General features: G+C 43.3%; 1 protein-coding gene across 1 annotated transcript in view; it reads left to right on the forward strand.

Annotated features, from left to right (window-relative positions):
* Nucleotides 1–25,991, forward strand: part of PCDH15 (protocadherin related 15) — a 2,056,285-nt gene that overhangs the window by 1,264,986 nt on the left and 765,308 nt on the right. The window lies entirely within an intron of this gene.

The raw sequence follows: 25,991 nt of genomic DNA on the forward strand, positions 1-25,991 counted from the left end.
CTCCCCCATCCTCAAAGACCTTCATTGGTTACCAATCCACTTCAGAATTATGTACAAAACCATCATGATTATCTACAAAAACATCCATCAACACACTCAACTCGACCTACAAATCCCTTTTAAAAAACACACATCTGCCAGACCCATCAGGGAACACTACAAAGAATCACTACAGGTTCCACATGCCAAAACCTACCACCACAAATCCTACAGTTCAAGAGCTCTCTCATCTGCAGCTCCAATCCTTTGGAACTCCATCCCCCCGGACTTAAGACAAAAACCATGCGCTCTAACTTTTAGGAAAAGACTAAAAACTTGGCTTTTTAAAAAAGCATTCCCAGAACTGGATTAAATTCTCCACCCATCAGCATAAACACAAAAGTTAGTGAACTGTAACAAAAACCCACTAACTTCACCCGCAGTGACAACAACATATTATTATACTTCACTACAATTCATATTTGGTCAATCTTTCCTACCCATCTATATTTTATAATTTTATACATATTTATTAATTGATACAGTTGGCTAAAATGTTAATATTCTTTCTTTAATTTCCTCCCCTTTCAGATCCTAGTTATTTTTCCTTGTTTTTTGTAACTTCCTCACATCCTAAATATTGTTACAATGTTTTTATTTGTTAAGTTTCTTATTATTTTTGATGTTGAATTGGGAAATGTTCTACCATGTTACTCTCTGCAGTTATTCACATTGTTAATTGTAAACCGGGTTGATGTGATTCATATCATGAAACTCGGTATAATAAAAATAATAAATAAATAAATAGATAAATAATGAACAGATCGGGGTCCCTCGAGAATGGATGCAACAGATTTGGCTCCCCGTGAATATGGATACTGGATGGGACAAATCCGTCCTTGCTGCGTCCTAGTCCTCCGTGGTTCCTCCTACATAGAATCATTGTGACGCTTAAATTTACTGCTTCTGTGTTGAAAAATAAATGTATATTGCCTGATTTAAAAAAAATTCTTTTGGATGCACAATTTAGACACCCATTGCAAGGGGAGCTTAGCTATGGGTATCTTCAGCAAACTCGGCCAGAAGAAGCAGGATAAAAACAGACACTCATATTGAGCACCTGTTGCAATTGTGGGCACTCCATGCATTTGAGTGCTAGGGATACACAATTCTCACCAGCACATCCTTTTTTACACAGCACCTCATTTAAATACTGCATCAGGTACCCAGGGGATGTGGCTGCGTGCGCATTAGGAAAAGAGGCACTCAACACGAGTGCCCGTTTTCAACGCGTGTCTTATTGCATTGGCTCCGAGTGAATAATGGCACAATAAATAATTTCCTAGCACCACAATCTTCTTGGCTCTTTTTACAACTATTTTTCTCTCTATTTGTGCAGAGTGATATAAGTAGGCAAGGGAAATATCCACCACCTTGGATTTGGAAAAAAAGTTTTTTCCCTGTGGGCAGGTCAACCTTTAGATGATTGGGAAAACCCCTTCCAAGATAGCCAAAACTCCTGTCTCTGCACAGAGAGAAAATCCTCTTCTGCAGGGACATGAATACTCCAGATGGGTGAATTCCAAATTGTAAATATGTACTTACTCACAGTTAATAGTTCTTTGCCTTTTAACTCATTGGGGATCCCTGTTGGGAGGGATCCTATATGGAACTGCAACTTCACAAGTCTGTGGACGGGTAGGAAGAGGGGCAGAAAACAATTCCTCTCAGATCTTCAAAAATAACTTTTTCTGGTTCCCACAAAGGAAATAACCCCAGAGTTGCCTCTTGCAATTAGTCACTACCATTTCTGAGGCAGGTCTTCCCTATCACTGGGCTTCCCGAACACAGGGTTCCCTGTTCCCTGCATCCAGGAAAGGTCCAGCTAACCAGCAAGCTTCCTACCACATAAAAGTTCAAAAGCTAAAATATTCCCAGGACAACCAATATGCACCTTTGAAGAAGAAAATAACAGTGGAGCCCTTGACCAGTCAAGAATTCCAGGCAGGATGGAGCAAGGGCCCCAGGTAAGCCAAAAATATAACTGAGGAAAAATTGCCATCCTTCCTGCTAAACTACAACTTAGAATTCCCCAGAGCCCTTAGCAGATCTCTGCTATAAAACCTCTGAGTTAGACATCCATTCCAGCACCCTCAATGGGAGGGGTTGCACACAGATGGATCCTCCCTTAATTATTTCTTTCACTAACTGCACTAGTACTATTTCCCAGGCCTTACTAATAACTGATAGGTTGCAGAGGTTACATAAATAAAAACGCCACTCATAGCTGCCAATAACTTTTGCAAAGCTGCGTGTCTCATAGGAATCCCTCGATATATCCACTAACGACTGCATTTACTGAAGTGTCACTTTTTGGCCCTAGCCACCGTGTCTATCAAAGACTGTAACTGATACAGTTTTTCTGCCCTCAATCCTGATTTCCAACTCCAAGCCACTAAATACATTTCAATACCAAGTAATGGGAAACATGTGTCTGGCCCTTCTGTCTTATTATGCACCTCCAGATTGTTTAATGTTTGTGCCACTTCCAAAACTTCCTTAATTAAGAAACTACAAGACTTGGAGTCCCATGATATGGAAGTTATCCAAATAATGAATAATATAGATAACACCAGATTTTCCCTACAGCACCAAATGAATAAATGTGATGAACAACTCAAAATAAGCACAGGACACCTAACAACCCATAGGCAAACACCTGTCCATACAATACTGCCCTTCAAATAAAAACAAACAATGGAATACTAAATGGGTGGATTAGCCAATGGCAGAATGCTGACTCGATGACAACTTTAGACAGCTAGCTCCTTGATCTGCATGCGCAACCAATGCTTCAGCCAAATCAATTAATACAGTGAGGGGCGGATTTTAAGAGCCCTGCTCGCGTAAATCCGCCCGGATTTACGCGAGCAGGGCTTGCGCGCTGGTGCGCCTATTTTACATAGGCCTGCCGGTGCGCGTAGAGCCCCGGGACTCGCGTAAGTCCCGGGGTTTTCCGAGGGGGGCATGTCGGGGGCGGGGCTGATCGGTGCGGCGTTTTCGGGGCGTTTCGGGGGCGGGCCCGGGGGCGTGGTTTCGGCCTGGGGCAGTCCGGGGGCGTGGCCGCGCCCTCCAGAACCGCCCCCGGGTCATGTCTAGGCGCGCCAGCGGCCCGCTGGCACGCGGGGATTTACTTCTCCCTCTGGGAGGTGTAAATCCCCCAACAAAGGTAGGGGGGGGTTAGACAGGGGCGGGGGAGTGGGTTAGGTAGAGGAAGGGAGGGGAAGGTGAGGGGAGGGCGTTAGCAAATTCCCTCCGAGGCCACTCCGATTTCGGAGCGGCCTCGGAGGGAACGGAGGTAGGCTGCGCGGCTCGGCGCGCGCCGGCTACATGAAATCGGTAGCCTTGCGCGCGCCGATCCAGGATTTTAGCAGATACGCGCGGCTCCGCCCCTATCTACTAAAATCCAGCGTACTTTTGTTTGCGCCTGATGCACCTACAAAAGTACGCGAGGGCGCCCTGTATGAAAATCTACCCCTATGTTATGAACTGATCATCTGTTTTACAGCACAAAGTCATTCACTGAGTCTCTCTCAGAGAAAGAAAGTTTCAGGATTAACCTTCACTTTCTCATTTACTTTCTTGGCATCACAGCTAAAGGAGAAAGCCAAAACTCCTGAAATGGAGGCACATCAAATGGGCTTGCATTTCTATACCCCTTCTGCAACTTCTCCTGTACCACCTCCCCAAACTGCATCACTGACCTTGCATTTCACATCATGTCCCCTGCACCGCCCCCAATGGTTCAAAATAAGAAATACCAAAACCCTAAACAATCTCCCCATGTAAAATAGTGAATAGCTCCTTCCTAAGCTATTTCTGAAACCATGGCAACATTGTCCTTATATTCACCAGTGTGGGGGCACGTGAGATCACATGGGAGTAGCAGTATGATATCCCCATCTCCAAGCTCTCTACTGCATTTGAGCACTGGGTGACTCCCTGCAGAAAAGGAACAATTGTCTTTGAATATACAATCCAGAAAAAAGCAAAAAATATTAATAAAATGGCATCAAATGTTCTATTTGCTTGTGCCTGCCCATCCTGACATGGACTCATTAGTCCCTTGCTTGACAGCCTCTGCTGTCTTACCTTGCCCTGCTGATATAGCAGAAGCATGAAAGGAACACTCTTCTGACCCTTGACTGAAATGCCTTCCATTTACATGGCTCTTGTTTATCATCTGAGTCAACCACAGATTGCTATCCTGTGTGTCCTATGACATGTGACAATTTCCCATCACCTTGTCCCTAAAACCTGAAGTGTTTGTGCATTCTGAAAATTATGTCCACATAGACCGGCAAGACCCTACATTACCAAAGACTGCACCAGTCCACCACACTAGCAAAATGTAAAAAAAATCTTAATTCAGTTCAAGAAGTTGTTAGGCACCTTTTTGGCCACTTTCATTATTACCTTCTTCTTTTTTCGCCCTTTCCTTTCTCTCTGCCTCTTTGAACCTCTAGCATGTGAAAAATGTCAAAATAAGTTCATTTCCTGATCTTCTACCTCAGTGCATTTAGTATTAGAGATGTGTATTGTGTGATCGATCGTCTTAACGATCGATTTCGGCTGGGGGGGGGAGGGAATCGAATCGTCGCGGTTTTGTTTTTTTAAATATCGTGTAAATTGTAAATCGGGGAGGGCGGGAAAACCGGCACACTAAAACATCCCTAAAACCCACCCCGACCCTTTAAAATAAATCCCCCACCCAAATGTCTTAAAATACCTGGGGTCCAGTGGGGGGGTCCCGTTGTGATCTTCCACTCTCGGGCCACGGGTGCGTTGATAGAAAAATGGCACCGGCACTACCTTTGCCCTGTCATATGACAGGGCAAAGGTAGCGCCGGCACCATTTTGGTTCCTATCCCCCGATGTCACGAGCGTAGGAGATCGCTCCCGGACCCCCGCTGGACCCCCAGGGACTTTTGGCCAGCTTGAGGGGGCCTCCTGACACCCACAAGACTTGCCAAAAGTCCAGCGGGGGTCCGGGAACGACCTCCTGCACTCGAATCGTGTTGCCGTATGGCCGGCGCCATTTTGCCGTACGGCAATATGGCCATATGGCCGGCGCCATTTTGCAAAATGGCGCCAGCCATATTGCCGTACGGCAAAATGGCGCCGGCCGTACGGCATGTAAAATCATACAAAAAAAGAGAACATCCCCTACTTTTCCCAAGGGGAAGGTGGGTTGCTGACAGCATCTGCCATTTTGTGTTTCACTGGCTTTTCCTTGTCTTGACGATTCATGAGATAAAATTGAAATAAGTGCCTTGTCATGAGCAAATATGCTACAGAGGTGGAAGTCATGAAATGCCAAGGTTTAAGCGATATCCACACTGTTGATCAGGGTGGATGTAGAGGAGAGATGCGTTTAGATTAAGGAGTGGGGCCTGGGAGCTGAAGAAAAGCATGTCGTCACTCTCATATCACATCATGTGATCTCTTTCTAGATACTTTTTTCTGAAAAATAATGTGGATATTTTTGAAAAATGCAAAACTATGCTTGTTGTTGCCTCCCCCATCTAACCCTGCCTGCAAGCTTGCATTCCTTTTCTGCAGGTAAAAGAACATTTCTTGATGAGTTCATACAGTATGGGCAATTTTTAGACATACAAAATTAGTTTTCCCAAGCCTCATATCTGCTACCAATGGAATTAATGTGAGAATTTTTTTGGTTCATAACTCTCATTATAATCTATGGGAGGAAAATGATGGCATTGATTTTATTTTCCTCCTATTCAGAACATCAATTTAGGAAGATCCCATTTTGACAATTTCAACAACAAAAGGCCACTATATACAGTACTTCCTGTCTCTGGTCCACCTCTGGAGAAGAAACTTTTCATGGTGAATCTGAAAAAGAAACTGGCAAATCAGAATGCAATTAACATAGAAAATGAAAAGAAATACATGAAGCAGCATATACCTTCTTATTTCCAAAAAGGGCTGTATCATTCAGGGTAAACAGCAAGGCATTCCATTGCATTTATTTCTTATATACTGAGTAACCAGGCCCAAAGACTTACCTAACAAGATATATAATATAGTAAAATCACACCTGGACTGAAGGTACTCTCTAGAGGCAGCTAGATGGTTCAGGGAAAATTGTAAGAAAAGGGAAAAAATATACAAAGGGGATAGAGTGATATATATATTCTTACAATGAAAAGATAGCTCACATAAAAAACACATTCAGCATGGGAATGGACAATTTGTAGCATCTTGTAGCATCTTGACAAACTACACTCATTCTCCATATAAGCAGCACATGCTTTTGTTTTTCATCCAACAGAGGACTGTATCCAGAGCACTAAACTAGAATTATATATATATTATATATAAACATACAGCCAGAAAGGATAGAGACACAAGCTGAACTTTCATCAGGCACAAAAATCCCATAGCACAACTGAGCACCTGTCATACAAGCATGTCACAAGAAAAAATCTACCACAGCAAGTCAAAAGTGTTTTTTCTCACAAATGCAATTGTGTCAGACTGAGAGAAATGTAAAAGGAAATACTTACATGACTGTGGTTCTAGACCCATCAGAGCTCATCTTACATGGTCTTCATACCCTTATAGGTCCTCTATAAGCCATTGGAGCATCTGCACAATATATCTCTCTCCTTCCAGACCCAGGAGCAAGATGGTGATAGGCTCCAGGTTGGTTGGAAAAATACATAAAAACACTGCATACCAAATAGTTAATGGAGTGCATAGAGTTCCCAAACAAGAAATAATACTCACTTTCATCCTGACAGTACAAAGAGGACCCATCTTAAATATATGATACAAAAATATGTGAAAAGACAGGGATATTTCCTGAAGCTGATAGGAGTACCTGCTGGGATAATTCTCAGGATCTCAATATTAATTCTGGAAGACCAGTTGTAATCACTATCATAGTTCTTAGAGAAGCAATGCAAATGAATATATTATAAGATGAATTTCCAAAATGTTATGCACAGAGCAATTAGCTATATTTATTTAGATTTTTAAATTCTGCTTTTTGGCACTTCAAAGTGTATTACATTCAGGTACTATAGGTATTTCCTTATCCACACAGGGCTTACAATCTAATTTTGTACCTGAGGCAATGGAGGGTAAAGTGACTTGCCCAAGGTCAGAAGGAGCGACAGCAGGATTTGAACCCTGGGTCATAGCCTGCTGCTCTAACCACTAGGATACTCCTCCACTCCTATATATGTGCATAAGTAGCCTCTATTCACGTATTTTTACTTTCACGTGCACATTTCTGTAGGTAAAAAAGGGGTGATCTAGAAGCGGTCCTGGGTGAAGCCAAAATTTATGTATGTAAGTTGCTATTTTAAAAGACACTTACACAAGTACATTTGTAAGCTCGCTTGTATATTTTTACGACCTGCTATTTATCTGGCGTAAGTGATATTAAACATTTATTGTGTATTACTGACTGGATGGGAGGTCTGGGTGAATGGGGAAGTGCAGGCTGAAGAACCAAGAAGTTCGCAATGACTGTTGGACTAATTTGTTAAACTGGCAATTTTACTAATGCGCTTATGTTTTAAAATACACTGATTTGCACATGTAAATCCTGACTTATGCGTTTAAAACCTACTTTATTTTCATATGTAAAATATATGCGTATATACTTTTTTAAATAGGTGTGTAAAGTACATGTGCTTAATGCGTTGAAATATGTGGTTTCAATGCATTGATTGTATTCACACCTTGGCCTACATACACACATGTTATGGAGTAAACATATCTGTATTTTATAATATGCAAGGATATGATATTCCCACATACATGAATATATGCCGTCACATGCAGCTGTTTGAAAGTTAACCTCCTTGCCTGCATTTGCAAAGGGATTTAGCAATTTTACAATGGAGTTAGGTAGATAGATTGGCCCCCTTGAAAATTCACCTGGGCTGAGCAGTTACATTTTGCTGGCTAGAATTAGAACTGTAATACAGATAGGCTTGGGGTTAGCTAGCTCAACTTAGATGACAGAGTCTCAAATCAGTACTACTCAACTAAATGTTCCCTGACCCCAGGAACACCTTTGGGGTTGCTCACCTTTTGCCATACTGTAGCTGGTTAGCCATTGCACTAACCAGCTAGATGTCACTGAAAATCCATTCCCTAAGAAAACAGTGATATTTTGTTGGTCAAGGTCACTTGTTCTTAAGAACTCTGAAAAGTCCAAAATATATGCTGTAGGTTTCGAGAACAAGAAAATTACATACTTGCAACCTCCTAATAGACTCTCACTGGAATGTTCTTTCTGGCTCTTAACTAAAATCAATGTTTCTTCATCTCAAAATCATCTTGAAAGAATGTTATAGACAGAGTGAAATCTTGACGAACACTCTTTTGAGTTGGAATCTTTTTGTATATATTTAGCATCATATTTATCTCTAGCAAACAGAAAACATCAGCAGAGTCTGTATAATAATGTGTCTGTCTTTATAACCATTAGAAACCTAGGAAAATGTACCTTAGATGTTGCTGCTTTAATTTATTTATGGAAAGAAAGATCAATAGTTTTAAATGAAAAGCATCTAGTTTTATATAATAGCATCAGGATACACTATGTGGCAAACATTTAAAATGTATGCAGTTTTTTTGGCTCATCTGTTATATAAAATATGTCCATATACTTTTTTCTATTTAAAAAGTAAAATATCACTTAATATTTCAATTCCTGTCACTCTAGATGTAGGGTATGATTTATTAAGTCTATTTTTCCCCATTCTGAATCCAGGGGAAAAATTTAGTAAATCAGACCCATAGGGAAGAAGTAAGTAAAGATGGATATTAGGCATATGATTTAAGTGCTCATCACAAATATGAGTAGACTGTCTTCAATTTTTTCAGTATTAAAGGGTTAGCAATTGGCGTATGGCATTTTCCAGGGTAAATAGGTATTTACTTGAGTAGATTGCCATGGAGGAAAATGGTCCCTTCACCAAAACCAGCTAAAAGCAAGTGTGAGGTTTCAAAACATATATACTTTTAGCTAGATTAAAAACAGGTGTTCCCAGCGTGTGCATTTAGGTCAGAGGAGGAAAAGAACATACATAGATTTGATTTTGAAATGTATACATCTGGTTTTATCTCTGATCAGCCACTCATAAAAGTGACAGGTGCAAATATACTCAGCTACTTTGTATGCACATACCTTGAGGCAATTTTCAATGGGAAAAATACCCTTTGAAATTTAGCTATAAAGTACACTTGTACAAAAGTGTCTGCATACCACTGTGGGCTATTGGGATTTGCCCACATAGAAGCCAATTCACTAAGTTTTGCAGCCATTAATAACAGGGAGGAGGAATAGCCTAGTTGTTAGAGCAGTGGGCTATGAACCTGGAGACCAGTGTTTAAGTCCTGCTGCTGTTCCTTGTGACCTTGGGCAAGTCACTTTACCTTCCATTGCCTCAGGTACAAACTTAGATTATAAGCCCTCTGGGGATAGGGAAAAACTGTTTTATGTTATTCTGTATTTATTTACCAACAACAACCAAATGTTGATAAATAAATACAGAATAACATAAAAACTTGTCAGGCTGAGGGTCCATCAAGCCCAGTATCCTGTGGTCAACCTAGGCCCCATGCTGATATCTCCAGTGATAATTAGCAGCTATTTCTTAAGACTGCTTAGTTAATAGCAATTTATTCACTTCTCCAGAAATATGTCCAAACAGGCACCGGTAGCCCGGTGCCATTGGTCAGCCCCTGTCACATGGTAGGAGCACAAGATGGCACGGGCCATCCAGTGCTCCTACCATGTGACAGGGTCCGGCCAATGGCACGGATAGCCTGTCACATGGTAATGGCAAAGGGCCATCGGCGCCATTTTGATTAGTGGCAGCCGATGGCCCAGGAGTGGGAGATCACTCCAGGGACCCCCACTGGACCACCAGGTACCTGTAAAAAGTTTTTGGGAGGGTCAGGAGGGTGGGGGAAGCTAAGGGATTAGTTTTAAAGGGTCAGGGTGGGTTTTTTGTTTATCGGCTCGGGCGCAGCCGATAAACAAAACCGCGATCAGGCCCGATGAAAAAAAAAACCACATGTGAATCGGACCCAGAATCTTAACCGATTCCGGTTCCAATTCACATCTCTATTACTTACCAATGGCTGTTCTGGCACAGCACGTTCTCCTTGGCAGAAAAGGCATAGATGTTCCTCGACTGGTAGCATTTGTCCAGTAAAGTATTTCTTACTTGTCATCTCCATCTCTCTTGCCCACCCCTTTTCCTGCTTCTCCTGCTCCCCTTCAATTCACTCTGTGCCTGTATCTCCACTCTTTTTCTCCCCACTCCACTCTTTGCCCTGCATCTCCATTTTTTTTTATCTCCCTACTCCTTTCCCTGTATCTCCTGTATCTTTTTCTCTCCACTACTTGCCCTATATTTCCCATTTCTTCCCCATCCTTGCTCTGTATCCCTCCTCTTTCTCTGAAACTTTTTGTATATGCATATACTGTATATATATATATATATATATATATATACATACAGAGAGAGAAATAGATATATATAGATATCAAGATATAGATATTGTAATATTTATGTGTCTAATGAATGTGTCATCTGTGATTTCTGGACATAGGCTGCAAAAAAAAAATATCCCAAGAAATACCTAAATTTATCAATTATAAGAAATTCATACTACATTGGTAAAAGGTAATCTTCAAAATGGCTGGCTGTGTTGAACTCTTGTTTCCCCCTACTACTCACAATAGGAAAATCATTCAAATTATAATGTCACTTTAGTAACAATGACACTAAGTCCCTTTATTAGCAGACACATTGAAAAGAAATACAAAACCCTGCAAAAAGTCAGTCTGAATATATGTAGCAATCCTGTCATACCAGAAGGTCACAAACTCAAAGAACTCGAACAGCAAAAATTATGTATGAAAAGACAGCACTACAAATATTCCACCTGGTTCTAAAATACCAATGAACCTTCTAGTGGGAAAACAAAGCCCTACATTGAACTACTTCACCATGGTCACATATGCAGGACACACTCACCAAATAAAAAATAGATCATACATTAGAAATAGAAATATGCAGACAAAACTGAATTCATCTATGTTCTGCTATCCACTCCACCTTCCTCCTCCCCGGAGGGGGTGACATGAGAAAAGAAGGGGCTGAATTAGGGAGCAAAACTCTATTCTTTGCTTTGCATTGTGCTCAATCTGCACCAGGCTCACATAGTGACATTGTAAATGATGGCAGATAAATACCAAAATGGTCCTTTCAATCAATATAGCATTAGCAAGGTATTTAGAGTTGTAATTGACCTGTCATATGACAGGTCAAAGGTAGCGCTGGCGCCATTTTGTTTTTTTGTCCCCCGACGTCAGGAGCGTAGGAGATTGCTCCCGGACGCCCGCTGGACCCCCAGGGACTTTTGGCCAGCTTGGGGGGGCCTCATGACCCCCACAGGACTTGCCAAAAGTCCAGCGGGGGTCCGGGAGCAATCTCCTACCGCGAATCGTTTTTCCGTACGGAAAAATGATTCAACTGCAGGAGGTCATTCTGGACCCCCGCTGGACCCCCAGGGACTTTTGGCCAGCTTGGGGGGGCCTCCTGACCCCCACAAGACTTGCCAAAAGTCCAGCGGGGGTCCAGAACGACCTCCTGCAGTCGAATCGTGTTGCCGTACGGCCGGCGCCATTTTGCGCAAAATGGTGCCGGCGCTATTTCTACAACGCACGGAGAACCGAGAGTAAAAGATCACACCGGGACCCTTCCTCTGGACCCCAGGTAATTTAAGGCATTTTGGGGGGGTTCGGGAGGGTGGGGGATTTATTTTAAAGGGTCGGGGTGGGTTTTAGGGTTGTTTTAGTGTGCCGGTTTTCCCGCCCTCCCCCTTCCCCTCCCCCCCACTGGACCCCAGGTAATTTAAGGCATTTTGGGGGGGTTCGGGAGGGTGGGGGATTTATTTTAAAGGGTCGGGGTGGGTTTTAGGGATGTTTTAGTGTGCCGGTTTTCGATTTACACGATTTACACGATATTTAAAAAACCCAAACTGCGACGATCCGATTCCCTCCCCCTCCCAGCCGAAATCGATCGTTAAGACGATCGATCACACAATTCACATCTCTACTCTAAAGGTAATGAGGCCCCATCCCAGCCAATATAAGCAGGTGTTGCCCAAAACTCCCCCATCGTTATTCAATCTTTCTGTGCTGCATAGTGCACAGAGGCCCTGCCCATTCATAAAAGCACAAGAGAAGACTGCCCCAGCTCCAGAGTCATAGTGTGCTAATGGTCAAATGGCTTCAGCTATAGGTGCCACTACCCAAAAGGTGCCATAATATTGCCAGTAATGTTGCCTGCCTCTGCTATCAGGAGTGGCGCCGCCTCAAAGAATCTGAAGCATAGCCACTGGGGTCTGTGGAGAAGTTGCACAGCCTCACTGGAATCAGCAGCATGGCCGGCGGGGTCGGAGTAGGAAGAGGAGCATGCAGCCATGCCAGAATCACCAGTGGGGCCTTACAAGGAGGATGAGGGGTGCAGCTTGCTCTGTAGGAAGGAACATTAGACCCGAGCTGGGTTGTGTCCTGCAGCCCCAAGAAGTCTTACCATTGACCATGTAGCTCAAGAAGGAGATTGCTGCTGCTACTTCAAAAGGGGGAAACTGAGAGAGAACATGTGTGTGTGAGAGAGTGAGAGAGAGAAAACATGTATGTGTTTGTGTGTCAGAGTGAGAGTATGTGTGTGTGTGTGAGAGAGAGAGAGCATGTATGAGCGAATGAGTGTGCATGTGTGTATGTGAGACAGTGAGAGATATCACATGTGTGAAAGTGAGCGACAGCACAGGTATGAATGTGAGAGTGAGACAGCATGTGTATGTGTGTGTGAGACAGTGAAAGAGAGCATGTGTGTGTGTGAGAGAGAGCACATATATGGATTTGTGGGTGAGAGAGAACACTTTTGTGTGTGTGTGTGTGTGTGAGATTGAGAGTGAAAGAGAACGTTTGTGTGTTTCTGTATGTGTGAACATGGAGAAAATATATGTGCAACAATCCCCCAATAATCTCAGGGCATTTGGAAATCAAATGTAGGAGATTTTTTTTTAATCCTTATTAGTTTTAATTATTGTGTGTTATTTAATGTGTCTGTTTTGAAATATTTTATTGATGTTTGGAAAATGTTTATATGAGCTTTGAATTATTGGATCTTCTTTTTGTTAGCTGTTTGAATTATTCTTTTCATTGGTGTGATTTTACTACTATTGACAATATTTATATTTCTTGATTTTATTGTTTTAGAAGAAATGGTAATGTTTCTGTTTTTCCATTGTTGCACTGCATACAGAATTTGGTTTGTTGAAGTTTCCAGTTCAGTTTTTGTCTGCACATTTCTATTTATACTTTATGGCAGCTGCTACTACCCTTAACAGAAGGTTTGAAGGTAAATTGAATGGAACGGCAGTGGCTACTACCCAGGGGGATGACTCAGAACCAACATCAGGAAATATTTCTTCCCGGATAGAGTAGGGAATGCCTGGAATGCCCTTCCTGAAGAAGTGGTGAAGACAAAAACAGTAAACAAATTAAAAAAGAGATGGGATAAACACTGTGGATCCCTAAAGGCTAGAGGTGGAAATGAAGGAAAGGGTGCATGGGGGTAACCTGAATGGAGCGGCAGCTTCTTCTAATAGAAGGCATGGGGATTACTACCCTTAACCAATTAGTTTTCATGATTTTGATGCAACTGCAACATCTCCACTTTGTTGGTGGGAGGAGGTGGGGACTGGGGGAAAGGGGAATAGGATTTAGATGGCAGTCAACACTGGGCCCTGACTTTAATGGTCCGGGATAGTGATACACAGACATTAGGAAAAAAGCACAGGACTGCTTCTACAGCCAAGACCAAAAGCAAAGCATGTTCAAGCAGTATTGCTCACTCACCCCATAAAAAAATGTTATTAGCAGTAATTTTGTTATGGGTTTGACAGTTTTGATTTATAATATTACTATCATTAACATGAGGCTTGGGGGAAACCTGCATGAAGTAGCAGTTAGTTACTACCATAAGAAATTTGCTGGGCAGACTGGATATACTATTTGGTCTTTTTCTGCAGTTGTTACTATGTTGCTATGTAAATAAAAAATCTATGATGGGTGAGACTGGATGGATTTTTTTGTTCTTTCTCTCTGTCATTCTCCAGGGGGGTCTATAATCAGCTTCTGAGCGGCTATTTAAGATAGCCGGATACACCTATTCGGCTAACTTAACTGGGATGTTTAGCAGGGCAAAGGCACTGCTGAATATACTTGGCTATCTTAAAAGTTAGACATAAATCTATAGAGAAAACTATGTCGCTGACTGAATAATATGCTTTAACATAACATTTAAATATGACTATGTTCGTATTTAATTAGAACTTTCATGCACCTACACTCTATGGAACAGTATTACTGTGAACCTCATCTTAATTCAACAAATATTTTTGTGGAGTAGGAGGGAGGCTTCATATGCTGTGTAGGTGTCCCCGCACCAATACATAATTGGTTATAATCATTAACCAACCTCCTCCTCCGTAGTGATTTTTTTGTGAAAATAAAATGTTTTTTTGTGAAAGTCCAGATGGAACTTCAAACTCTTCCGTGGCACTGTGATCATGAAAATTTTTTTAACAAAATGAACGCTGTTCAAGCTAAAAGGCTTTAAAGTTGGTTTTAAAGAGGGTCCGAATTATACTTCCCGCTTGTGTTGGTTGATGGTATCTTCTTTATAGATTATTGTCCTGTGGCACTGTGATAAGGACGACTGTGAAACCAAAGTTGTCTAATCAAAATGATGACATAACTAATTTGGTAGGTTCAGTGCCACTCTAATGTATTTATTGTGTTGTTAAAGAATTTGACAAAACTCCTAACCTGTGTACTGTATCATGCTGTAATACCAAGTGTTGAAATGTAACTTGGAATTTATTAATCTTCCTTGGGAGATAAATCATAGCAGCAAATTAAAATTGATTTCATCATTAATGCCCCGTGGGGACATTGATGTAAGGGTGTAAATCCAAAAAGCCTCTCGTAAATTGAGCATCGACCGTATGTCTCCACCCCTAGATGGGAGTTCTATATGCTCTAAGGCTGTCCACTGTAAATCAGCTATCGTGCGGCCGAGGTCTGTAAGATGTTGTACCATGGGGGCTGTCATCTTGGATGTAGTGAATCTGGATTTATGCTCTCCCAGTCTAACTTTAATGGGTCTGGTGGTCCGTCCAATATAAAGTTTAGGACATGGGCAAATGATCACATAAACAACATTGTATGACTGACAGTTGGTGTTACTTCTCCGCCAAACTTTATATTTGGAAACGGGGTCCTCCCATAATATCCCCGTAAGCGTTTGCGCGCACCTACTGCACTGTCCACAAGAATGATGACCCACCACTGTCTCTTCGTTACTGAGATTATCTATCTGTGCGTGAACTGTCTGGTCTCGTATATTTCTTCCACGGGTCGTGGCAAACATGGGTAGTTCTTTAAAAATGTTATGTAATGAGAGTACATGGCAATGGCGCTTAATGGCTGCTGTGATTATACCTACTGCCGTGGACTGTCTCAGAATGCATGTCAATCGTGATTCTTCCTTCTTAGGTTTATACTGTAATAAGGCTTGGCGATCACTGAACTTGGCTCTTTTATACGCTCTTGTGATTGCTTTTGGAGGATAACCTCGCTCTAAAAATCTGCCTGCCAAGATGTTTGCTTGGGATTCAAACTCTTTCTCCGTAGAACATATACGTTTGGCTCTGAAATACTGGCTCACTGGGAGACCCATCTTGAAACTATGTGAATGGTGGCTTGAAAACCTTAACAGGTTGTTTCTGTCTGTTGACTTCCGATAGATGGTAGTTTGAAATCTCCCATTGTCAACGCTGATTGCTACATCTAAAAAAGTAATGTATGATTTTGAAATCTGGGATGTAAATTGCAGATTATGGTCCACTGTGTTGATCCATTCCAAGAAAGATTGCAATTGGTCCTCAGACCCTTTCCAGATGAAAAAGATATTGTCTATGAAACGGTACCAACATCCAATATACTGCCACCAGCCTGATGTATACACGTGGACTCTCTCAAAGTGTGCCACGTATAAATTAGCTACCGATGGAGCTAAGGGGGACCAACACTTGGTATTACAGCATGATACAGTACACAGGTTAGGAGTTTTGTCAAATTCCTTAACAACACAATAAATACATTAGAGTGGCACTGAACATACCAAATTAGTTATGTCATCATTTTGATTAGACAACTTTGGTTTCACAGTCGTCCTTATCACAGTGCCACAGGACAATAATCCATAAAGAAGTCGGCTTTTCATGCTGATGAATTTGCCGCCATTTTAACCCATTGAAAACATAAACAGAGGACGTCATAAAACCGCAGTTCTCTTTTAGGTCCATCCATTCAGAACGAGTCAATAGCAACGTGGTTCTCCATCAGGTCCAGTTTAGACATCATAGAGCTTAGATTAAGCATTTTCACTGATTGGCCAGTTAACGCTCAGTTAAGCATCTTAAAAGGAGTCATACCGGAACTTCAAGTTATTCTTCCGGCAAGCTCTTGACGGAGTAAAATCTACAAGAGGTGGTGAACTTCAATCAATATACCAGAAGAATCATTGTTGGGAGACGTCGGGACCCCATGAGATTGGTCAGAAACCTTCTATACATTCCCCTGAGAAAAGACTACGTCTGAAACATGGACGGTTTGTGTCGGGAACACCAGGACTATCTTTAAAGGTTAGATACCATCAACCAACACAAGCGGGAAGTATAATTCGGACCCTCTTTAAAACCAACTTTAAAGCCTTTTAGCTTGAACAGCGTTCATTTTGTTAAAATATTTTTCATGATCACAGTGCCATGGAAGAGTTTGAAGTTCTATCGGGACTTTCACAAAAAAAACATTTTATTTTCACAAAAAAATCACTACGGAGGAGGAGGTTGGTTAATGATTATAACCAATTATGTATTGGTGCGGGGACACCTACACAGCATATGAAGCCTCCCTCCTACTCCACAAAAATATTTGTTGAATTAAGATGAGGTTCACAGTAATACTGTTCCATAGAGTGTAGGTGCATGAAAGTTCTAATTAAATACGAACATAGTCATATTTAAATGTTATGTTAAAGCATATTATTCAGTCAGCGACAGAGTTTTCTCTATAGATTTATGTCTAATTATTGAGGATCGCTGACTTTTGTGGTGACTTTTGATATATCTTAAAAGTTAGCCAGATAGGTAAATCTGACTAACTTTAGACCTGTCTACAGCCCAGCCAGAGTTAGCTGGCTAACTTAGCTCCTCTCCAGAATGCCTACTGCCTGCCCCAAGAATGCTCCCAACATATCTGGCTAAATTCTAGCTGGATAAAGAGCTATCCATCTAGAATTTAGCTGGATAAGTTACTGAATATCACGGATATCTACCACTATGTTACTATGTCTGTTTATTCTGTATTTGAGGGTCTATCTGTGTTCTGCATGTGTGATTGAGATGAGATAGTCCACTAGTGTATAGTTTCTGTTTAGGGATCTATAGCAGCTTAGCTTGTTTTGATTTCCTAATAAGGGTATATTGATGTTTTAGGGCTTGTAATATTTGCAGTATTACCTTTACATAGGAAGGGTTGTTGCTGTTTGAGTGCTGGCAATTAGTGTTTGTTTTTTGAAATATAGAAAGTTTATTCTATTGTAATTATGTTTTCTCTTGGCTTTGAGAGCCAAGCCCATATGGGTTCCAAGGGTCTGGTTGGCATCACAGCAGTGCATGTAAATATAATATTTTACCTCAGAAGAATGTAATTTACATACTTTTTATTGTAAAATCTGTAATAAATGCAGTGGGGCGGATTTTCAGAGCCCTGCTCGCGTAAATCCGCCCAAAACCGGGCGGATTTACGCGAGCAGGGCCCTGCGCGCCGGGAAGCCTATTTTACATAGGCCTCCCGGCGCGAGCAGAGCCCAGGGACTCGCGTAAGTCCCGGGGTTCTCCGAGGGGGGCGTGTCGGGGGCGTGTCGGGGGCGGGCCCGGTCGTCGCGGCGTTTCGGGGGCGTGTCGGCAGCGTTTTGGGGGCGGGTATGGGGGCGTGGCTACAGCCCGGGGTGGTCCGGGGGCATGGCCGCGCCCTCCGTACCCGCCCCCAGGTCGCGGCCCGGCACGCAGGAGGCCCGCTGGCGTGCGGGGATTTACGCCTCCCTCTGGGAGGCGTAAATCCCCCGACAAAGGTAAGGGGGGGTTTAGACAGGGCCGGGCGGGTGGGTTAGGTAGGGGAAGGGAGGGGAAGGTGATGGGAGGGCAAAGGAAAGTTCCTTCCGAGGCCGCTCTGATTTCGGAGCGGCCTTGGAGGGAACGGGGGTAGGCTGCGCGCGCCGGCTATACAAAATCCATAGCCTTGCGCGCACCGATCCAGGTTTTTAGCAGATACGCGCGGCTCCGCGCGTATCTACTAAAATCCAGCGTACTTTTGTTTGCGCCTGGAGCGCAAACAAAAGTAGGCTATTTGCGCGCCTTTTAAAATCCGCCCCATAGTGTTTAATTAGAGAGGGCATGACTGGGTGGGAGGGGGGTACAAGGTTTACTTAGAGCAATCTATACCTTTGTACCGACCTTGGGTATTGTTGTACAAACATTTAGCAGAGTCTCCGAACTCATATGTTGTGTAATAGGTGAGAGCACAGTTTTTCAGTTGATCATAGGCACCAAATTACCTACTATTGCTCTGCCCCATCTTCCCGCTATCATGAGTGAACCTGATGAAACTTCATTGAACGTAACAGCCAGACATCTAAACCATGTTAACTGTAAGATATTCCCAAATAGATTCATTGAATGCACCATTGACTGATTGTAACTACTGCTGTGTGCAGATTAATCCCCATGACTAAATATTACCTTCTGAATGCTGAGTCCTGTCAAAAGCAGTGTCAGCATCCTCTGTTCCAAAGAGGGAAAGAAGGTGCTGCTTGGACCTGGTCAGATTCATGGGATACGGCTTGTCTCTGCCAGTCTTGTGCTAGTATGGTCTTGAGGCAAAGCTTAAATCTCTGAAGCAATGTTTGATATACTTGTCTGAACATGACAGGATGCCTAAACTGGAAATCTCAGCATCTATGGCTTTCCAGACTTTCACCTTTGCTGCACTGAACTTTCTTAAGGACTCCTTACCATACACAATGCCACATTCTTTCGATCCCCTCTCCAGCAGTGTATCATTTCCTCATCATTGAAACATTATCAGGCTTTGAATGCTGTGCAGCAGAAGAAGCAAGGTGGTCTGTAGCCTAGTGTGGCACTTGTGGCCTTTTGGTCAGCTAGGGGGGCTCCCAACCTTACTGCATGCTCCTTCTCCCTCCTCTCTTCCTTCACTGATACCCTGCCCCTCTTATGAAATATGCTAGTTACCTACACTGTCCTCCCATTGCCTCCTTCAAGTCTGTCACTTCCTCCTCACTACTTTCTTCTTTTTCTTTCACTCCTCTCCATTGCTCCCTTCCTCATCCTGCATGCTTGCTTTTCTATATCCACACCCTCCTCCTTTTGTTTCCCCTACTCATCATTCCAGCCCTCTGATTTTGTTCCTCCCTATTTATTCTCCCAATGCTAACACTATCTCTTTCTTCCTCCTCTACTCTTACCCTTCTGACTTTTGCACCAGTTCCTCTTGACTTCTTGTCACTCTGTTCCTCCTCCTCGTTATTCTTTCTTCACTTGCACTCCTTGCATGCCCTTTCCTACCTACAGATACCCAGCCACTCACATGCTGCATTCAGGCAGCACTCACACATTCCTTCCTACATTCAAACTCTATGATAAATGATGATTACATAGAACAAAAAGAGGACACAGCACACAAGCACCCACTCAGAAAATGCAACAGAAGACACCAGCAAAGGTAAGGCAAGGGATAATGAGGCATGGACGAGACACTTCCAAATGGCTCAAGACACTAAAGACTTACATCTTCTTTATACTAACTCTTTCTCAAAACCTACATTATATGGCCTAGCTAATGTATTCCACCCTCTTTTAATCACTAATTCCATTGGAAGCTCAAAGCAGCTATTTATATGTTCTTGTAGGTTTGAGAGGGCAGGAGACAGGATGAGTGTTATGTAGGGGTGTGCATTCGTTTTCGCCGTATTGGCGATCCGCAACGTATATTGCACTATTCGTAGTATTCGTGGGGAAGCGAAACGTATCGCGATTCCACACGAATACACGAATCTTCGCCGAATTATACGGCCACCTAAATAAACCCCCCAACCTCCTGAACCCCCCCAAGACTTACCAAAACTCCCTGGTGGTCCAGCGGGAGGTCCAGGAATCATCCCCTGCACTCACACCCTCGATGCCGGTTTCATCATGGTGCCGATAGCCTTTGTCACAGGGGCTACCAGTTCCATTGGTCAGCCCCTGTCACATGGCCATCGGCGCCATCTTGTGCTCCTACCATGTGACAGGGGCTGATCAATGGCACCGGTAGCCCCTGTGACATAGTATGGGCAAAGGCTATCGGCGCCATTTTGAGTACTGGCATCGGACGGCCGGAGTGCAGGAGGTCGCTCCGGGACCCCCGTAGGACCCCCAGGGACTTATGGCCAGCTTGGGGGGGCCTCCTGACCCCCACAAGACTTGCCAACAGTCCAGCGGGGGTCCGGGAGCAACCTCCTGCACGCCGGCCGTCCGATGCCAGTACTCAAAATGGCGCCGATCGCCTTTGCCCTCACTATGTCACAGGGGCCCCCGCTGGACTTTTGGCAAGTCTTGTGGGAGTCAGGAGGCCCCCCCAAGCTGGCCAAAAGTCCCTGGGGGTCTCGGAGCGACCTCCTGCACTCCGGCCGTCCGATGCCACTACTCAAAATGGCGCCGATAGCCTTTGCCCATACTATGTCACAGGGGCTACTGGTGCCATTGGTCAGCCCCTGTCACATGGTAGGAGCACAAGATGGTGCCGATGGCCATGTGACAGGGGCTGACCAATGGCACCGGTAGCCCCTGTGACAAAGGCTATCGGCGCCATGATGAAAGCAGTACCGAGGGTGTGAGTGCAGGGGATGGCTCCCGGACCCCCCGCTGGACCATCAGGGAGTTTTGGTAAGTCTTGGGGGGGGTCAGGAGGGTGGGGGGTTGTAACTAATTTGAATTTTAGCTGGCACATGAATAGAAATCACCATATTAACGCATCGGGGCGCCATACGGCTGAATGCAACGTATCTGCTCCCCGACGAATCCAAATCACGAATGCAACGTATGGTGTCCCTCTGCACATCCATAGTGTTATGTGCATAAGTGCAAGGCTGCACACAAAGGATATGCAGTTATGTTGACAAAGTTCTGCAAATGCATAGATCCTGCCATGCAACTTTTCTTTTTCACCTATGCAAAGTTGCATGCAGTTTTAGTGAATTTTGTATAAAAATATCTCTATTATGCCCTTGCAAGGTTACCACAAAAGTGTTATGTGGGGACTTGCATAGCTTTAGTGAATTGGCCTCTCAATTTTAAAGTTTGTTTTCCGTTCTGCAAGTAGCATGTATTAATGTCTGAGAGCTACAGTGTTCTTCAGAAAATATTGCTAGTGCCTGTAGAGTCCCTGTCTGTAGTATTCTATGTTTCTTTATTATATTGTCAGGGGCTCACTGCCAGTTTTGCTCAGACTAACTCCCCAGGGAAAGCACCATATTGGAGACATTGATGAAAATGGAAAATATTTCACTGATTACTCACAAAACAACAAATGCTGTTCAGAAGAGCTTAAACAAGGAAGGTTTCTCACAGTAGCAATATAAAATCCCCACATACTCTGTCAACCTGCTTTTCTGTCTCTTAGCTTTCACATTCTCACATCCTGTGTCCTTCTCTTATAAGCCCTGCAGGAGCTCAGCACCAGATGACATAGGCTCAGTCTGGTATCTGATTACTTTCAACTGATTTTACAGCAATATTCAGTTTAAGCCACCATTCCCCCTCCCCGACAGTGCACGTGCACACACACACACAGACACCAATAACAATTTTAACTTTTATTGTGACTTGCTTTGGGTAGTTCTTGGAAAAGCAGAGACAAATTCAAATAAATACATCAAATAGTTGATCATTTGAATACTTTTTTTCCTGCCATGGCACATTTACATCTCCAGCTGCTGCTCTTCTGATTTTCTTAACCCCTCAGTGACTGCTGACACCACTTAATGCTCACCTTCAGTTACCTCTCCTCAGTAGGGATGTGAATCGTTTTTATAACGAATTGAAATATCGTACGATATTTCTTAATTTATTATATATTGGTTAAAATGAGAAACGAACACTTTTTCCCCAAATTTCATGAAAATAGTTTTTTGGGTTAGTGTGTGCTAACGGGAGTTTATTTTTGTTATTTTTTGTTACTTTTTGTAATTTTTGTTAGTGTGCGCTAACAAAAAATGATTTTTTACTAAAAAAAAAAAATGCCGATCCGCGGGAAAACGAGATTTTCCCATGGCCACACGAACCCGAAAGCGCAAACGATCAGGCACCCGATGCACATCCCTACTCCTCAGCCCCTACCATCCAAACTGCACTCATCAGGTCCTCTTTACTCCCCCACTTCATATCACTGCTTCTTAAGCCCAATACTGAAACACTACTTAACTGGATAATTAGGACTTATCTGGCTAAGTGGCAGCCTCTGAATATCCAGTTCTGTTCAGTGGCCACCACTTAAGTATCCATCTAAGTAGATAAGTATCCATCCAGCCTGATGTCTTGGTAGGGCAGGCAATGGCTGGTTCGAGGCATGGAAATTTACCTGGTTATCTTAACCAAATAAGGAACTATATTCAGCCTTATCTGGTTACATTAACTGAATAAGTTAGACCTGGATATTACTTATCCGGTTAACTAGAACTTTTCAAGTGATATGCTGCACCATAGCTATGTCCAATCCACAAATGTCAGGTTGGCACTGTTTTGGAAAACTGGGCCAGGTATGAGGATGCACCTGACCTCAATATGGGATCTGTTTTTAGGTATGGTGGGGTGCAGGTGGGGGAGGGGGCCAGGACACATTTTTTTCCTTTTGGGGGGAGGGTGGGGCAGGGCCCGTGGCTTCTTTTTACAATTGGGGGGCCTGTTGCTGTCACTTGGGGGATGGAGAGGGTCTGTACCTATCATTTGGAGAATGGGGGGATGAGGTATGACATCAAGGGGATCTCTGCTATTTGGTTCGTGGTGGGGGCTTTGACTTGTGGGGATCTCTGTCACTAGGGAGGTAGAGAGTGGGGGCTTTGACATGTGGGGGGATCTTTGTCACTTGGGAGGTGGAGGGTGGGAGCTTTGACTTGTAGGGGGATCTATGTCACTTGGAGGGTGTGGGGGGTGAGTATAGCAGCAGAGGGCCGGGACCATATTTTTTGTTTTAGCTTTATGGAGGGGGAAAGGGGGGCCAAGGTCATCGCTGAGTGATTCTTTTTTTAAATTTATATTTTGGTGGAGTCAGGGTCACCTTGACTGGCAGTCTCAGGTTGAGATTGAGGTCAGCACTGACCCCTGCTCATCCTGCCTGCTTGCCACAAATTGTTTTCCTGCTGCTTTAAATGTGTAGCAGGAGCCTCAGGACCCAATGTTAGAGTCCCAGGCCTCCTGCTGCACATTTAACACATTTCAGATAGCGTTGTTATTTTATCATTGTTGACCACCTTCTCAATTGGCCCTGATAAAATATTTACATAATGACTTATTTTGCATGTGTTTGCAATATTAATGCATGTAAATTACATGCAAAGAAGGTATTTGTCATAGGGGAAGGTATCTGGGTGGGGAGATCCAAAATATCACATATATTGTGCGATATAAGCATATAATGCACGTTAGAGCACTGCCGTGGCTTGATGCATCATCCCCCAGCCAGATGTGTGATATCCGGATAACTGGATATCTTTGAATATCGAACCTCTTGTGCCCTTCCTCCCCATCTCATACCATATTCATTCTGCCTCCAGCCTCTATTTCATGCCACTGTTCTTCCACCTGCTACTATTTAACAAGTCCTTCATCAACCAATCCTGACACAATACCAATGCTATTATGCCTTGGCTCTAGTCATTTCTTGGGTTCTCTCCTACCTTGGTTACTTTAACACTCCCTAACACAGATGTATCACTCACAACATTCATGAGCTACTTTGGAACATTCTCCCTGAGTCCATTCTTGTCACTCTGCCTCACACATATTCTTTTCCCTAGCAGCATCCAACCAGCACCTGCTGATCATCTCCTACTAACTTTGGCCTTCTTTTCACTCAGAGGGCTTCCCTATGGAATCAAAAGAGACTACACTCATGTATGAACTCCCCAAAAAGCTAACATCATTTTTACTCAACAACCCTTGTAATTGGTAGTACAAAGAAACTATAGTGGTTCATAGGAGGAAATAGAAAATAACTCCAGTGTACTTTTTCTGACCAGTTATTAGCAAAATAAAAGTACAAAAAATTAAATAAAAAAAAGGGAGAACCTATATAAACCAACAGTAAAGTATTTAAATCTTCAAAATTACAAGTTGACTGTACTTCCCCTTTCAGTGTATTGAATAAAGTCTTCTATTTGTCAACAGTTATACATCTACTAAAATGGATTGATATAGCCTCAGTGGAAGCGTAGCCTGCAGGTTAGAACAGTGATTACAAACCAGGGAAATGATGGTTCAACTCCTACTGCTGCTCCTTGTGACCTTGGTAAAGTAATTTTACCCTCCATTGCATCAGATGCAAACTTACTGGATGATACTTTGAGCTCTAATGCAGTGGTCCACAACCCTGTCCAGGGCATCCACCAGCCAGTTGGGTTTTCAGGATATCCACAATGAATATGCATGAGAGAAAATCTGCATGTTATGAAGGCAGTGCATGCACATTTTCTCTCATGCATATTCATTGTGGATATCCTGAAAACACAACTGGCTGGTGGGTGCCCAGGCCAGGGTTGGGGACCACTGCTCTAATGCATGTTAAACAGCATATATCTTGTAATATACCCTCTATATTATATGATAAAGAACTATCGTGCGATATATGTGATAGTTTGCAGTGCCCTGTCCAGGTATCATCCCCTATTACAATGACCTTTATTGTATACATGAATATTGAAAATGCATGCAAAGAAGGTTTTTAACAGGCAATGTGATGTTAAGATTTTATAACTGCCATTCAAGAAAGTGGTCAGCCACAATAAAATAACAATACCACCTGGGGAATTGGTAAATGTAATGTAGGAGCCCTGGGACCCTGACACGGATCCTGAAGCTCGCACATTACAATTAAAGGACCATGTAAATCTTTATAAAATTGCAGTGGCCAAAAATAAGTTGAGTGGAGATCAAGACTGACCCCTGACTCAATCCGTGGCCAACACTCTGGGGGGCCCCAACACCTCAAACTAAAAAAAAAAAAAAATGAAAGTTGATGCACAGCTATGGACCTCTCCACCCCACCCCCCCAACCCTGTTCTCTCCAAATAAATAGGGCCCCCCCCCCCAAAGTTAAGAAAAATCATTGGGGTTCAAAGGGACAACAATCTCCCCAGTACATATCCCAAAATCTTTGGGCTAAGTGCCCCTGTGGGCCCAGGGCCGGTGCAAGGGGATTTGGCGCCCTAGGCGAGCCTTCTTCCTTGCGCCCCCCCCCCCCCCCCCGGTATCGGCCCCGACTCCTACCTCATTCTCAATCACGCCCGCTGACTGGGGTTTTCTGGGTCGCGAGCAGATTGGGCACTGCTTGCGGCCCGCCAAATCCCCACTCCTCTTTGCCACCACTTGCGGCCCCATATGGCTCGCACCCAGTGGCGCACCAAGGGTCTCCAGCACCCGAGGGCTAATGCATTTGTGTGCCACAGAAAATCAGTGGCATCTCTAGACAGAAGAATTTGTTTTGG

The sequence above is a fragment of the Rhinatrema bivittatum genome, chromosome 7, assembly GCF_901001135.1.
Source record: "Rhinatrema bivittatum chromosome 7, aRhiBiv1.1, whole genome shotgun sequence".
Classification (NCBI taxonomy): domain Eukaryota; kingdom Metazoa; phylum Chordata; class Amphibia; order Gymnophiona; family Rhinatrematidae; genus Rhinatrema; species Rhinatrema bivittatum.